General features: G+C 44.4%; 1 protein-coding gene across 6 annotated transcripts in view; it reads right to left on the bottom strand.

Moving 5' to 3' along the window:
• Nucleotides 1–17238, bottom strand: part of LOC135219688 (uncharacterized) — a 221448-nt gene that overhangs the window by 33959 nt on the left and 170251 nt on the right. The window contains exon 6 of one of the 6 annotated variants that reach the window (XR_010315492.1): nt 7117–7380. The exons of the other annotated variants lie outside the window; for them this stretch is intronic. The gene's annotated coding sequence lies outside the window, so the exon portion shown is untranslated. The remainder of the gene's footprint in view (nt 1–7116; nt 7381–17238) is intronic. 6 annotated transcript variants of the gene reach the window in all.

Genomic DNA, 17238 nt, shown 5'->3' with positions numbered 1-17238 from the left:
CTCCTGAGGCCAGACTTAAAAGATATAATGTTTTCCTCAGGAGGGGTAAGAAATCACATGAGTTGTTATCAGTATCTGAGGCCAGTTTGAGAACATCATTCAAGAACCATGACACTGAGCTAGGCCTCTCTGCTGGTCTGAGCCTAGCACAAGCTCTAGAAATAGATGAAAAATAGGAGTCTGTTAGATCTATTTTAAAACCATACTGGAATATTTTCTTTAGAGCTGATTTAGTGGTAGTAATAGTACTGGCTGCTAAACCTTTTTCAAATAAGGATCTGAAGAAGGAAATAGCCAGGTTGGTAGTCATGGTTTGAGATTCGGTTCCCCTCAGAAATTTGGCTAGTTTCTTAACGGCTGCGTCATACTGACGAAGAGTCGATTCTCTTTTATCCAATTCTAGGACTAGGATGTTTTGAGGATCGATATCTGCATCCCTTTTAGCCGCGAACTTCATGAAGACTGTGTTTGCTTCCTGAGGAAGCGAACACAGTCTTCATTTGCACTACTTGAGACAGCCTGGGATTGGGAATCCGTTGAGGTCGGAGACCCAATTCCAGCAGGAGTGGGAACCAGTTGCTTTTGGGCCAATTGGGGGCTACTAGGGCAACTTGTCCCTTGAAAGTCCTGAGTTTGCTCAAAACTTTCAGTAGAAGATTCACTGGAGGAAAGATGTATACTTTCTTCCACTGATTCCAGTCTATGGCCATTGCGTCCGTGGCATAAGCCAGAGGGTCCAGGTTGGGGGCCACATAGCAGGGAAGCTTGTGGTTCGACTATGTGGCGAAAAGATCCACCTGGAGCCCTGGAACCCGTTGGCAGATCCCCAGGAATGAATGCCTGTCCAGAGACCACTCCGACTCTAGAGGGACTGAGCGAGACTAGGCATCTGCCATCACATTCTTCACTCCCGCTAGGTGAGTGGAGGACAGGTGCCATTTGTACTTGGCTGCCAGAGAAAATATGGCTATCATGACATGGTTCACATGGCTTGACTTGGAGCCTCCTCTGTTGATGCAGTGCACTACTACTGCGTTGTCTAATACCAGCTTGATGTGAGATCCCTTGGCTGGCAGAAGTCTTTTCAGAGTGAGGAATACCGCCATAGCTTCCAGCACATTGATGTGAAGCTGGCAGAATTGAAGGGACCAAGTCCCTTGTACTTTTTGTACTGAGAATACCCTCCCCAGCCGCTTAGTGAAGCATCCCTGTGGATAACTAATGCTGGAGGAGGGAACTGTAGAGGAATTGACTTTGATAAGTTTTTGACCTCCGCCCAAGGGCGGAGTCGTTTGTGAAGTATCGCCAGGATAGCTGACAATTTGTCCCGGGACTTGTTGTTTGCTCTCAAGCGCCAGACACGGTTTATGTCTTTTAGTTTTGCCTTCAGCAGAACATGTGTTACTGAGGCAAATTGAAGAGAGCCTAGGATTCTTTCCTGGCTTCTCTTGATGTCTGTTTGCACTTGAGAAATTGCTTGGTTGCTTTGGCTATTTCTCTCCTTTTGGACGACGGAATTGATAGTGTGGGGGAGTTTCGATCCCACTGAATGCCAAGCCATTGAAAGCGAGAGTCCGGTGTCAGCCTGGACTTGGACTTGTTTATCTGGAACCCCAGATGTTCCAGAAACTGTATTACTTTGACCGTTGCTTTGTGGCACTCTTCGATGCTTGTTGCCCAAACGAGCCAATCGTCCAGATACGCAACTACCATTATCCCCTGGTACCTGAGTTGTTGAACTACTGTCTCTGCAACCTTCGTAAATACCCTGGGGGCCACGTTCAACCCGAAGGGCATTACCTTGAAGGAGAATGCCTGGTTCCCTAGCCTGAAACCTAGGTACGTCTGTAAGATCGATAGAGGTGGTGACGGCCCCACGGGGAAGTAAGGTCCGCACCTGCGAGATAATCAGCATCTTGAACTTGTCGTCGCAACGAATGAATAAGTTTAGACGGGACAAGTCTAGAATTATTCTTCGTTTTGTTGAGCCTTTCTTTGGCACGCTGAACAAGCGACCTTGAAACTTTAAATGCTTGACTTTTGACACTACACCTTTCTGAAGGAGCTCTTGGGCATACTCCATCAATTCCGTTGTTGGTTGTTGATAGAAGGTCTTGGCTGGAGGGGGACCTTTGGTCCAGCTCCACCCTAGTCCTTTGGACACAATGCTCTGTGCCCAGTTGCTGAACCCCCATCTGTGTCGATAAAAGAACAGCCTCCCTCCAACCTGAGGGTTCTCACTGACTTAGGGCAGGTCGAGACCTGCGCCCTCCTCGTAGGTGTTTCCCCCGGCTGGTTGCTCTTCCGCCACCTCTCTGGCGAAAGGCACCCCTAGCCCTGCTGCCCCTACCAAACCTGTTAAAAGGTTGGAAAGCTTGGCCTTCAAACACTGGATTGAAGGCTGGGGAGACCGCGAAGGAGGTAGAAGCCTGGCCATGAGGAGTCAACAGCAGAAATTGCTGTTGAGGCTGGGCCTTTGAAGTGGAAGGCTGTGCCACTTGGGAGACTGGCACTGCCTGCACTACCTGTTGTTGTTGGGTAGCCTGGAAAGGCTGGAATTTCCTAGGCTTTTAAGGTTTTCTAGCCGAGGAAGTCGACTCCGGCTTCCTTTTGCTTGAAAGGCCCCAATGAACCTTATGACTCTGGTTGAGTCTAGTTGCTTCGTGCTGAACAGAATTGACAATCGATTCTGGGAAAAGGTCAGCCCCCCAGATCGAAGCTGCCAGCAACTTATTGGGTTCATGGCAGATGGTGGCTTCCTGCAGAACGTGTTTTCTGCAGTTACGCCTTGCCACAACGAAGTCGTACAAGTCACATTGTACCGTATGTAGATGTGACTTGGCTATCAGCTTAAACAGAGGCTCGTTACCAGAAGTCATGGCCGAGACCTCTGTCATAACCAGAGTATTGAGAGACCTCCCTAACCTGGTTCTTGTATCAAACTCAGCCTGGATAAGGTTGTCCGGGAGCCTGGGGAGCCTTTCGCTGAATTGTGTTATTGCAGAATCCGGCTTTAGCTTCCCTACCGTGAAGGTGGCTGGAAGATCTGCCCAAAGATCTTCTGTACCTGGGAGGAGAGACGTGGGCTCTGTTTCCCAGAGCTGAGGCATCGGTTCATCCCTCATCGCGGCCTGAAGAGTCAACTCCGCCACTTTTGTGGTGAATGGAATGGGGGTCATCCTGGTATTGATGCACTCTCATTCCTCTAGGCTCCTCAGCCAATCTCGCTTAACCCGATCCCGACCGAAGATTACTGTCTCTTTGGGGATCTTATCCTCTCTCCTCATAGCTGCCTCCATAAGGCGGGCGTAACCAATGAAGGGGGGTTGCAAGTCAGCTGGATGGAACTCAAAGTCCTCAAGCCTTCGAGCACCACAATCCGCCAACATTAGCATCCTGTCCTTAAAGGGGGCATAGGACGAGATCCTCCAAGGATTGCTCGCCGTATAAGGAGGGAGGGTGTTGTAGTCCGGCATGGCTTCAGCTGCCACGCCGGGCTGGGGAAGAAATGCCATTGGGTTCTCCCGGAGACCTGCAATCAGGTTCTCCTGACTGGCCAGCCTTTCCGAGATGTTCCGGATCGACTGGCCTGACTCCTCAAAGGAAGACGAGATGCGGGAGAGCATCTCCTGAAAATTGTCTTGGACTAAGTTTCCAACTAGACTCCCCATTTGCTGCATGATATTTGCAGTGAACGCCTCGGAGTCAAAGGAACTGGGTTCCTGCTTTCCGCTGGGAGTCTTAGGGCGTGTCCCCGTAGAGGTCGAAGGCTCAGGATCAGACAGGAGCTGAACCTTGTCCCTCGAGGACTTGCCTCTGGACCCTTTAGTGTGAGAAGACGACGATTTGGGCTTCTCTGCTCCGGGATGGTGAGCCGGAGTCTTATGAGAACCGCTAGTCGCTGTCTTCTTAGGCAGCGTCTTCTCAAGAGTCTTAGGTTCCCGCTTTCCCTTAACTTTAGGGATAGCTTGGGTGGACTTCAGTCTAACCGAAAGTTCACTCTCCGAAAATCCTTGGAAGGCAGAGGTAGAAGGGATAGGGGAAGACGATCCAGAATGACCCAAGGGTAGCCCTTGAGCCCCTAGCAAACCTGCCTCATCTAACGTCCTACCTGTTTCCCCTACCGCCATGGGCTCGAGGTCCAAATTGAGAGTTGCCACGTCATCAATGATCTCCGAGTTCCCGGGGTCCGCCAAGGCTTGAGCACCTGATGTTGGATGGTGGCGATGTACGGGGCCGCCGATTGCGGGTCGACGTAGGAGGTCGTCTTTCCACCGGGGAAGATCAGAGCAGCCATCTTCTTGTGGAGGATGTAGGACTGCCCCTTGGTAGCGTTCCTCCCGAACCCACCGACCCAGGCTTTCAAGGTGGTTGTTGCGGCGTCCCTGACGGCTTGGGCAGCCTGTAAGAGAAGGTTAGTATAACAACTAAGCTAGGAAGACTAAAAATATATGTTGTATATAGATATATCACTTATTAGGACTGTATACATATAGGCCAAATTATACATGACAGTTGTACTCCGGACGGTACTTACTCCAGGGGTAACCTGATCTACCAGATCATAACAAATTGAGCAACTCTCGTGGTGCCAGACTGCTATGTCCCCGTAGCGAATAGCGCAGACAGCATGGGTCCGGCAGACCTCGTACGACGGGGTCCTGCAGGACAGCGTTACAGCCAGATTCCTGGCAATGAGTGGCCTGTAAGTGAACATATACATGAGTATCGACACTAACTAATTGGACTAAGTCCAGAAAGTTATATAATATGACACCGGAGGATACCGTTGTGATTGATATAGGGGTCAGCCTCCCCCTGCATGAGTGGTGGGTGTCCGATAGAGCTGGTAGACTAGTTTCAGTACAATTCCGGTGTTACCGGAATAAGGAGATTCACCAAACCAGTTACCTGCCTATACGCCGGAGCGAGGAGTACAAGGACAGCGGGGAGGAGCATGAGGAGGCTTAATAAAAAACCAGTCGGGGGAGCGTAGCTCCGCCGTAACAAATACTCGCAGGCAGGAGGATAACCCGGATGGTGAGCGGGAACTCCGCCGGCTAGCGAAAACAGAATAAATAAATAATAACAAATTAAAATAAGGTAGAATAAGGCAACATATGAGAGGAGCATGCGGCGGGGCTTCTCTCAGTCACCACACCTAAGGACTGGCGGAGCCAAGGGGACCCAACGCCGGAGTGGTGGGGGAGGGTTGTGACTCGGGGTGAGAGAGCTGATCGGAAACTGAGGAGGTCCGAGCGCGGCCGAGCCGGGTGGCCAGCCGAGCCCGACCGCACGGGAGACCCACCCTGGAACCGAAAGGTGAGAGCGGTATGAGCTGAGCCAGCCTCGGGTCCCCCCCTGTAAACTCACGTATCCCCCCCTGTGTAGAGGGGGAAGAAGGGAGGGAGCTCGGATGGTTGCCATGGGCAATGTGAGCGAGCGGTACTCCCCCTCGGGGGGGAGGGGGGGGGAAGCGTGGCCGGGTGGCTCGTGGTGATCGCCTGGCTCGCCGTGAACGTGGTAAGACCACGCGGTAAGACAGGCCAGGCGGTTTGAGGTGGCCTAGGCTACCTCTAAACGTCTCAAGCATGCAAATATAGCCTAATGTAACACGGGGAAGAGAAAATAAATAAGCAGATAGAGAGAAAGCAACGTCCTGGAGAAGCTAGACGAGCCAACCCCGAAGGGAACAACTCGGGAGCTGGCCTCTGCCGATACGTAAGAACGGAGGGCGGTGGCCAGGGTGGCAGGACTAAAAGAAAGGACAGATGTCCTAAAGGAGCCTAAACAGACCTAAACAAAGGAACATGCATGCATGAACACTGAGCTAAGGAGCGATATAGGCTACGAGCTAAACCGAGCTAGGAATCCCTGTGAAAGCTAGTAAAAGCACATTAATGGTAAAATCTTACACAAATCACAAAAATGTAGGCATATATACTGCTAAATTCAAGCTACCACGGTATGGAAGACCACAGAAGCATGAAATAATGAAACACGTGGGACGAGCTGCCTGAGACGACTCTGTAACCAGGCCGAAGGGGGCGCCGTCTTTTAACCTAAATAAAAACGGTTAAACGGGTCCCTGGCTGGCTAAAATTAAGTGAAACACTTTAGCAGTACTTAACTTAGCTGCGGCGATGGCTTGGAGTTCCATGGTGAGGATAAATCCAAAAAATAGAGCACAAAACACAGCAAAGAAAAAACGTGTGTGCAAGATGGTGCTAACGGAAAGGATGTCCGCTAGAGGCGCTCGTGATGGCATCGGGAGCACTAGTAGTAGTAGTAGCTGGGTGCGGGCCTTGTGTCGGCCCTCTCAGGTAGGGGGATTTTGTAGAAGGATGGATCTAAATGGTAAGAGACCCGTGGTAGTGGTTTCACTCGCCCCAGAAACCATACCGACACCTTTTTATATAAGGTGAGCGAGTCAGAATACTCTGAAATTCCATTTTAGTTTTTTCTCTGGTAATGTTAGTAATATTTACCTTAGAAATGTGTGCTAAAAGGACATTTCACAAAGCGACACGGGCTGAGCCCAGAAATTCTGAATAGCTTAAAAGCATTAAGAATTGAAAAGGCAAAATAAATTAAATCCAAAATTCTACTTTTGGATGTATATATCTTTAAATAAAACTCTATTCATTCAGTTTTCAGCAAAGTTACAATCTCCTCGTAATCATAAAGTATTCATATACATTGCCTCAACATCACTACTTGAATAATCTCGAATCAAGCTTCTAAACAGCTACCTACAATAATTATGCCCCACAGTCAGCAGTATGTCTAAGAACACAATCCGTTTAAGTCCTCATTCCATTAGTCTTTGACAAGTTAAAAGAAACCTCCATTCAAATACAAATGGAACACCTTAGATACTTTAACAAAACACTGTAGTAGTAATGCTAGGTTGTAGGGAACTGAACAAAACAAATGGATTGAAGTCCACAGAGTATGCTATGTGTAAATGTAACTGAATTATAGTCCCTTATTGTAATTAAGGTTCTGAAATTATCAAATCCTAGTTAGTACCTAATTGTTAAAAACTCTTCTGCATATGAGATTTGGTTAAAAAGAACAAACAAATGTAGAATACTATTTCTGTTTAATACCTACTGGTGACTGATTCCATTACGATGAACCATTCGTCTGGTTGTCCTGACTGAAACATCACATTGCAGTCTCTGGGTGGTCTCTACAGCATTAGCGAAAGGGTGCTCTTGGACGTCAGCCAGCACCCTTGCATCATCTGCTGCAGTAGTAGGTCTCGGACATCCCGACCTCGGAAGATTTGTTAAAATGCCAGTTTCACTGAATTGCTGCAACCACAGACATACTTTGATACGCCTGTCTGCCTGGCAATCTCCTCGACTTTAAATCCTGCAATACACAGACCAACAAATTGTCCACACAAGGCAATAGCATCGGGTTGGTGTCTGTTTGCCATGGCTGCACAAATGTTAATGAGTGAAGTTTTACTACGAAATTGTCATCACTTTCGTAATTTGCTAAACAAAACTTCCATAATCTGTAAACAATCTTAGGACTGTTTGGTAACTAGGCTACCTCATTCATTTGTTATTCATGGAATAATATATTTTGAGTTATGATATATTTCTTCTACAGTCACATTAGATTTCGGAGTATTTCTCGAAAAATGTCATTCTCCATGATATCAGGAAATGTCTTCTCTATTGCTAAATTTTTTTTCTACTATCAAAAAGATCTGTTTTGAGGAGCAGACATGATTCCATTTGGTAACTATCGCTCACCTAAAATAAATAGGCATTATGTAGTTTAACCATCGACTCACTTTTTATCTCTTAAAGTATATTTTCGAATTTGTTTATGATTTCACTAGTTATGCTTTAATACTGAGATATCATATCTGCAAATTTGAAACACGTTAACAAACATGAAGCGTCTTAATTAATTTCTCTGCCAAGAAAGAAATGGAAAATGTAGATATCCTAACGATTACGACAATTTTTCTTTTGCAAAATTTTTCTGAATAACATACCTGATTATCATAAAGTGGTAATCTTTATGTTGGTGATTTCTACCATAAAATGAGGTAACCACCAAATAATTAAGATCTCTTGCATACAATATATACTGTAATATTCATGGGTACACATTTCATAAACTGCTGCCAGGAATGGCTCGCAAGACCGCAACAAACTTGTTATTATGTTCATAATAGACAAACACTATTTCGAGGATTCAAAAGGAACGGAATAATTGACCTAACAACATAAGCTGCCTTGGTTGTTTTCTTTTCAATAAAGTGAAATACAACCACTTGTCGAATACAGGGGAAAAGTTTCTCAATAACAATTACTAGTAGATTCAGCCAGCTCTTTCATCTGACACGAGCTCTTGCTTTCCCAGCAGCTCGTAAGTGATGATTTGTGTTTGTATACTTCTCTGCAACACAATATTCAGTCAATTTAACAACTGGGCCAGAAATGAAAATAAGTATAGTGGGAGATAAAGTGTTATAAAAGCAAGTCCTAGTAAGTAGGAGAGCATGGGAAGGAAAGGCTAAAATTTGAGAAAGGCTGGGAATCAAAACTCCCTTGGTAGGTGATGAATATTGGTAATGTGGTGAATGGATAATATTTGGCTTATACCTCGGATGGCTGCATGCCATTTAGGGTTTTCTCACTTGCAAGTGGCTCTGTTCCCAGTGGCACTAAAATGTTGCTCTTCTCTGTACCGCTCATGAAGGTATCTGGAGAAAAGGACAACAGAAGGGGTGAGAGTTTTAGGTGAGGCAGCTGCTATTCAAATTGAATAGCAGGTGCTTAGGTTTGAAGGTTTGGATGAGGTGAGGTTGAATGCATCTTAGCAGTCTCTCTCAGTCAATTGGTTCCCTGTTAGAAGTTCGAAGAGACAGATGATCCCTTCAAATGTTAGTGTTATACAACTTACTCTGAATGATTTGGGACCTTCTTGGTTGGCGATGGCAAAAATATCAGAGGGGGAAGGAGAAGGGAGTGAGGAATGGGTCTGGAAAGGATGCTCAACCTTGGAGTTTGACAGGGGAGGGGCAGACATCCTGGTCATTCCATCTTCTTGCTTGGGTTCTGGAATGGGTTTTGAATGTTTTGGAGGTGGAGGATGTCAAGGAGTTGCTTTCATCTCTACAGCTTTTACCACTCGGATTTTTGTACCGCTTGTTCCAAGCATGATGTTGAAGAGAACAGTTTGGGCATTTCCTTTCAACTGTTTCTCTTGAAAGCATCGAGATACTGTTTTGTAGGGTGTGGTTTGCTGCATATACCACACCTCTCTGTGGTTATGTAGTGGCTGCTGTGGTGTACAAATATATGGCAATTGTAAGATCGTAGTGGCTCAGGTCTGAATGCTTCTGTGAGGAATGATCCCCATATTCCAAGATAAACTTGGTTGGGAATATCTCAGTTGAAAATTAGCAATGATTTTTTTTTTGGAAGTCCCTGACTTCCCAATATGTCTCTGCTTCTAAAACATTCAGCAGCTGTAGAATGGGGCCTAGAGGCAGAGTGGTCGGGCATTCTACAAACAATAGCTCTTACTTTCTCCGCTGGATCAAGTACAGGCAGTCCCCAGTCTTCAGCGGTCTCGGTTATTGGGGGTTCGGTTTTATGGCGTCATGGCGCCATAATGGGGCCCGAGTTCCAGTTATCGGCGCCATAAGGTGCCAATAATACAATTATGGCACATAACATACCTAACATAGGCGCCATTAACCAGTTCAGCGCCATGAGCGCCATAAATTGGAGTTTCGGTTAACGTCGGTTTTCGGTTATCAGCGCCCTGCTGAGAATGGAACCTCCGCCAATAACTGGGGACTGCCTGTAGTCGGAAAGCAGTGTTGACTCGTAGAAATTTATCAGTTTCTCTGGTTTTTGTTGCAATGATCATATCACCAACCAAATTGTGTTTACCTGACATGCTGAAGTTTGGATTTTATTTTTCAAGCTTTGCTACTGCTACATAGGCAAAAAGTTCTTCTTGAGCAGAGATCCCATATTTTGGAAAAGGTGACAAGGAATTGGCTGCAGGAGACTTGATTTGAAGGGGGGTTTCTTCATTTCGGTGCAACTGAGTTTCCGTTGTTGGAGGAGTTAACCTCCTTTAGCTGAGAAGCAAGGGGGGGGGGCAAGGGGGGGGGGTGGAGGGTTGGTTGATGGCAAGTTTTCATCATTTGAAACATCAGACATCTGCTCATGATGAGAAGTGGTATATTCTTCAAGGATAGATGGTTGTTGATTGAGATGATGAATTGATAATGACTCATAAGGGATAGATAACGGCTCATAAAAAGCTCGAAAACGGCTAGTTGGCGATTCCATGATTGGGAGTGACTTGTGGCGACGACTCTACGGGGGCTAAATCGAAACTGCAATAATGATATAGTTAATGTAAGGGTAGACTTTTTCCAGCACTCAGTGTCGGCTGGAAATTTCATAAATTCATTCATTCGAGCCTACATGTATTTGAACCCTCATAGAGTAGAGATGACCACTAACAGAGAACCTATCTATTGAATTTTAACAGCACCTATCAACAGCAAAATATATCTCACAAACTTCCCATTGAGGAAAATAACTGAAAACCGATTTGGAATAAATAAATAAATAAAAAAAACAGAAAACAGATGTCAGCGGCAGAAAAGTGAATTACTGAGGCAAAATTTTTCTCAACAAATAGCAGAGAGAGAGAGAGAGAGAGAGAGAGAGAGAGAGAGAGAGAGAGAGAGAGAGAGAGAGAGAGAGAGAGAAAACAACGATGGAAGTTCGAAATCTTCATCTTTTGCATAGAAATATGAATGATTACACAATGAACGATAAAAGATTATACAAATTCATTGAATGTTTTCTTAACAGCCAAACAATTTTCAGCTATATGGGTGAAAATAGTAAAATACAGCAAAAGACATCATAGGTTTAAGCAAAGCTGAATGAATAGTTTAACTATCGCCAAGGTAATTTCCCAATTCTTGGCGTCATGGAAGAGTGCGACATTGCCACATTCACGAGTAACCCAGACATGGGAGGAAAGAGAGTTTGTCCGTGGGTGTACATAAACTAAAGAATTTTTATCACTGTTGAGTTCCATGAACCATTATGCAGGTTTAAGAGTAAAAAGTGTTCAAGTGCAAAGGAAGTGTTTACAAGTGTGGGGGAAAGGTTAATATATCAGTGGGGGAAAGGTTAATAACAGTGTGGGGAGGGTGTACAAAGCCTTAAAATATTTACATACAATAAAATAAATCTAAGGTCACTATTTAATGGATTTTCGCCCACTGAGGGGTTCTAGAACCTAACTCCCTCCGTTAGATGAGGGACGACTATATATAGCAATCAAAATGGCAATTTACTAAGAGTACTGCATGCATAATGTTATACATACTTTTCATGAAAGGTATTATTGTGACTAATGTATTATTTCCTCACTTTAAAAATCATTTAACCTTCTTTATTTTGGATATAATCAGGTTTAACACACTAGATACCAAATTAATATATATTTTTAGAATGCCAAATAAAGAAAATTACCTACACTAAATCTACAGTACAAGAACAACTTGTCAGACATCAAAATTTCTGTTTCTAACTTGTCAGACATCAAAATCTCTGTCTCTAAGTATTTTGTTTGTGTAAGAAATGTGCATCAACTGGCCTTTCTCTCTCTTTATTGTAACAGCAGTTGTTTGGGAGTTTAAGCCAGCTACATCAATGACCTACTTATCTTGGTCAACAGTAGGCCTATTGCAATAAAGTCTTCTGTTTCTATTCTATTTTCTCTTTCTCTCATCTGTCATACCCATATACAGTAAATGGTTGCTCTACTGATAAGTTGCCAAGCAATGTCACTATTGAAAAATGAACCACTTGCAAATTATGACTGATTAACTTTTGAGATAATGATCTGTGCATATGCCTCTTTTCCATTTATCTGCAAGAAGCAGTTAACTCTTCTAATCCACGCGTGATGTCCTAAGAGGGGACAAAGTTACGGAGATATTTTTCCTCTTACGTTAATGTTTTCATGAACCATTCTAAAATATTTCTTCCTTGTGTGAAGGTTTTTAAGTGTAAAAGCTGTGGGCTGCTTCTTGGCAGCTATGATGTTACTGCCATGACACACACACAGTCTGTACTTTCCCCTCATCCAGTCAGCATATATTATTCTTCGTATGTGCTTGTAGAATATATAATCAACCAAACATGGGACACTGAGCTCCTCAAGCACCACCATCTTCAGCAATGGACACCCGGGACCCCATGGGCTCGAAGGCCATCCATAGCCACCTGCAGAACCCCAATGATCCCCAGGAATATTGTTCCATCCATACTACAGGCTCAGACAGTCCTATCAGCACAGTAACAGGATATTCAGTTGCTTCAGGATGGCCTCGCTCGTACCTCCTTGAATGCAAGATTATCCTCCCTTCCAAGGATTCTACAGTCATCAGTCCCAGAAAAAAGTGAGATCAAGATGTCTTTGGCAGAATTCCAGTCCTGGAGGCACTCAATGTCCTGTTGCTTGCAACTCACAGGTGCCCAACTACAGAAGCTATTCATCATGTCCAGCTACACTGCATCCCTGCCCTTCAATGGGTCCTGGGCGGGAGGTTTATCAATTGTCATTAGCATAATCTTACGCCTGAAGAAGCACTCGACACTGGAAAAAATAGTGCTTCATTAATCAAATCAGGCAGTGCACTGGCCTGGATTTTTAGTACAGTGAGAGGGTCAGCTCAGTCAGTGAGCGACTATTTCAGTAAGTGCAGACAGAAGGCTGGCAATTGTGATTTCAAATGCCATAACTGTGATTTTGACCAGTCAGAATACATGTTATGTAAAATTATGGCAGCCCTCAGTAACCAGGAATGATTTAAAAAGACAAGTGCTTCAATCATGTAATATCTTTAATAACATTGATACTCTACGAGCCATAAACTTCAAGTTTGAAGCGGCCAGCAAGGATCCTAAAGGTGGGAAATCTTGGCAAGATTTTCCTAATACAGTTGGCACCAACACTGACTTGGATACAGCACCAGAAGCTGCAGGGACCCAAATTGCCAGGTGGTAGTGTGAACGAATGCCTGACAAAACCCCCGCACAACAAAACCCCCACCGACAAAAACCCCACACGACAAAACCCCCACCGACAAGTACCCCACAGAATAAAACCCCCAAAGACAAAACCCCCACTGACAAAAACCCCACATGACAAAACCCCCACCGACTAAAACCCCACACAACAAAACCCCCACCGGCAAAAACCCCACACAACAAAACCCCCACTCACGACTAAACTAAGCTATATATACATGGAAGATGAATCTACAAGGCACTTTTGTGGTATAACTGACAGACTTTCTTTTCTTTTGTAAGTGGGGGTTTAGTCGTGTGGGGGTTTTGTCAGGGGGGGGTGTTTGTCATGTGGGGGTTTTGTTGCCCTACCAATGTGAATGCATACACAACAGCTGTAGTAATTGCAGAGGTCAACGTGGCTAGGACAGGGCCTCTTGCCTGGCCAAATCGCTCACATATCAGAAGGTAGGTCATCTGAAGAAATATTGTAGCAGCATGAAGAATACGGAGGGGCCTGCAGCCTCTTTAGATGTTTCAGGAGACATTGTAGTAGCAAAAGCCCGCCACACCCCTCAACCCACCCTCAAGGTAGAGGTCAAACATGATCATGGGAGGGGCATAATTTTGCCCTCGCTGTGGCAGACATGGGTGACCAAATATGTAGCAGGACACCCTCTACGTTTTCATTATGTATTTTAATGTGCAACCTGCACTGCTGTGACGCCAGCCTGTCTGAGGGATGTTGCTGACATACCCCTAAAGTATGAAGGTATGAAGGGCACTCCACTTTGCAGATAGTTCATTTCATGAAGACAGCTAAATTCTACCTTTCATTAACAGATTCATCACACCCCTTCTGTGGCCTCATTAGCTGCAAAAAGGTCTTCAATGACAACTCCAGCTTCAATGACCACCATGTCTCCAAACCCGATGACAGTGCCTCTTCCACCATTAGAAGAGAATGTTCCAAAACTTAAGAAATGGTAATTGCAGTATTTTTCACCCAGCATTCAACACCTCACACGAACCCCTACCTGTAATGACAGGTAATCTTCATCACATTAACCTCAACCTGAAGCAGTACCATATGCCTGCTACAATCGTGTGTCAATCCCTAAGCATTGGGAGGATGAAGTTAAAACCCAACTCAACAGAGTCATAAAAAAAGGGGTCATGAAACCCATTCCCCTTAGAGAGGCAACAGAATTGTGTGTTCGTATGGTGGTAGCTGCCAAGAAATCCGGCCAGCCCTGACGAACCGTCTATTACCAGCAACTTAACACATGCTACATGAGAAATGCACCACACATCTGTGCCCTTACACATGGTATCAGAAATCCTGTCGAATTCTTTCAAGACCGTCACTGACGCTTATTGAGGGTTTCATCAAGTAGAACTGGAAATGAAAATTCACAAACTCACTACCTTCATCTCGCCTTTGGGGCAGTGCCATTACCGCATCAAGAGGTACCCCACAAATACAAGTGTGTCAACGACATCTTTCTCTATGATAACAGTGTAGAGGCCGGCTTTCAGCACATCCAAGACTTCCTGGCGCTGTGTGCAAGAAAAGGTATCACACTTAATTTTTACGAGGAGAGGTAGATTTTGTGGGCTTTCATTTGGGATGGGACTAATATTGCTTGTGTACCTCAGTTGAGTACCCATTTCTGCTGCAAGGGGAAATAGAGGATTCCTTTACGTGTTAGTTTCTGTCTTATGCTCGCTGAGATGGGATATGCAGCTGTGGAAGGGGTAGTTTGGTGCCTTAAAAAGGCTAGACTCTTCCTATTAGGATGCCCAAACCTCACTATGGTCACAGACCATTGCCCACTTGTCAAGTTTCTAAGTAATAAGGCCCAGGGTGAAGTAGATTACCCTAGGTTGTTTAGACTTAAGGAAAAAACCCTACAGATCAAATTCAGTGTTAAGTCTCTGCCATGAGAAAGGAACTGCGCTGATGGCTTCCTGTCACAGTTCCCTGCCCTTAGGAAAATGCCTGACACAGATGGCACAAGCTAGACATAGATCTATCAACAGTGGTAGTTTCCACTCCCACTGAAGCCCTAGACCATGACACACATCATGGATGGAGAGACCACCAAGTGGGCAACATTGGATGATCAAGTACTATATAAGTTATTAATGGCTAAGATATTAGCTGGAGATTGGCACCTGAAGAAGTAACAAGAAATAGCATGTTTGTGCCCCTTCTACAGCATAAGGGACTGCTTGGCTGTTGCCTGTTTATTATTCCCCAAAGTCTCCAACAGCAAGTGGCAGGAAACTTGCATGCATGTTGCAAAGGGCCTGGCACTCTTAATGGCTAGGTATGGAGAGTGACCTACAACACCACAGATCAATCTGTACTTCATGTGACATACATCCACCATCACTACCTACAAAAGTGATGAGCCTCACACTGCGCCCCAGCCTACCCTTTCAGTGCGCAGCAGTAGACTTGTTTCAGATGGAAGGTCATATGTATGTTTATGGTCTACACAGACAAGTTAACTGGATGACTAGAAATAGCCCATTTCCCATACACCATGATTTATTCCAAGCTGATGGCGCAGCTGAGAAATTACATTTTTATGATAAAATGGTTCCAAATATACATACCAAGTAATTACATAGCATACATAATTACATAGTTTCACTCGCATGGTAGCTAAAATTTTGAAATTCACAGGTTGTGCTACAGTCCGTCTCCAGTTACTGGCAGCCTTGGATTTTGGTGATCCAGTTTTATGGGGCTTGTATAGCTGCCGAAATATGCCGATTTCTGGTTACTGACACCAACAGTAAAGTATTGGTGAAGATAAGCACCAAAACTTGCAGACTTTCCCCTATCATCAAGCCATCACAATGGTAACCCTCCCTCCATCCCTATAAAATCAGTGACTTATGGCGCCACAACTAGCAGACTTTCGATTATCAGTGTCATAAGGTGCCGATAATAGTGTACTGGCCCCATAACTTCCTAAAAGGCACCATTAATGCCCCATAACTTACCTTTGAGGCGCCATTAACTGGTTATCGATCATAAATTGCCAAGTTTCAGTTAATGGCGTTTTTGCTTATCAGCACCCCACTAGGAATAGAATACTCCACCCCCATTAATGGGGACTGCCTGTATTTTGTTTTGGGCAAGCAACTTCCTTAGGCTACTTTCAAGGAAAGAGAGGAATAAGTCAGCAAAGAGCTTCATGTTTATGCCCTTGTGTCCATGTGAAGGGAGGAGGGAGGGCTCCACTTATGTAATTACTTGGTAAGTACATATTGCATTTGCTGGCGTATTAGACACACTTTTTTTAATGTTAAATGTATAAAATCCTGCCCTGCGTACAAGGCAGCCATACTAAGGATGGAAGACTGAGCACCGTAGGCTCGGTTAGGCCTTCCCTAATGCGAGTATACTGGGTAGGCACAAAAGTTGTTGCTATTAATAAAACATTAAAAAACAAACCTAATCATCACAGTAAATTGTGTTACTAATAATAAATTGTTGAAAACATGCCAAATTATCTGTCTATTATCACAAGCCTGCAAAAAATTTCTTACAATATGTCATCAGTTAGCCTGTCAGCCTTTTGTAATGAGTGGTTGCAAGCAAAATCATACCGATGCCAGTTTATTTATGGTAAATTTCATACATAGTCCATACTTTATTCCAGTATACACTCACAATATTGTATTTCCTGCAGAAAATCATACATTTTTCCCTTTTAAAATATAATTCAATAAATGTATGATGAAACATACTAAAATCTTTTTTCCACAAAATATCCTTGTAAAATAGGGGTGCATCTTAACCCTTAATGGATGGATTGCTCCTCAGAAGTAGTAATAACAGGTTTGGGGCAGTGGGGAGATTGATCCTGTAGATAAACAATATTACGTGCCATCAATTTGCATGGAATCAGGTGGGAAAGAGGTGCCAATACTTCTATAACCCATAAATTCACTAATAGCAACTTTTACACTAGCTAATATCACGAGTGGGTGTCTCAGGAAACCAGTTGTTTCTAACTTGAAAGGAGAATGTACTGCATTTTTGTCTCACATGACGTCTTTTTGTAAATTTGCTCATAAATATACCAAGGGGTTGCTGTTGGTTTTTGTTCTTGTCTTTTACGATAGGACA

The sequence above is a fragment of the Macrobrachium nipponense genome, chromosome 1, assembly GCF_015104395.2.
Source record: "Macrobrachium nipponense isolate FS-2020 chromosome 1, ASM1510439v2, whole genome shotgun sequence".
NCBI classification, from domain to species: Eukaryota; Metazoa; Arthropoda; class Malacostraca; order Decapoda; family Palaemonidae; genus Macrobrachium; species Macrobrachium nipponense.
Note: the sequence above shows the minus strand (reverse complement) of the source record. Positions and strands in the feature narration are given on the sequence as shown.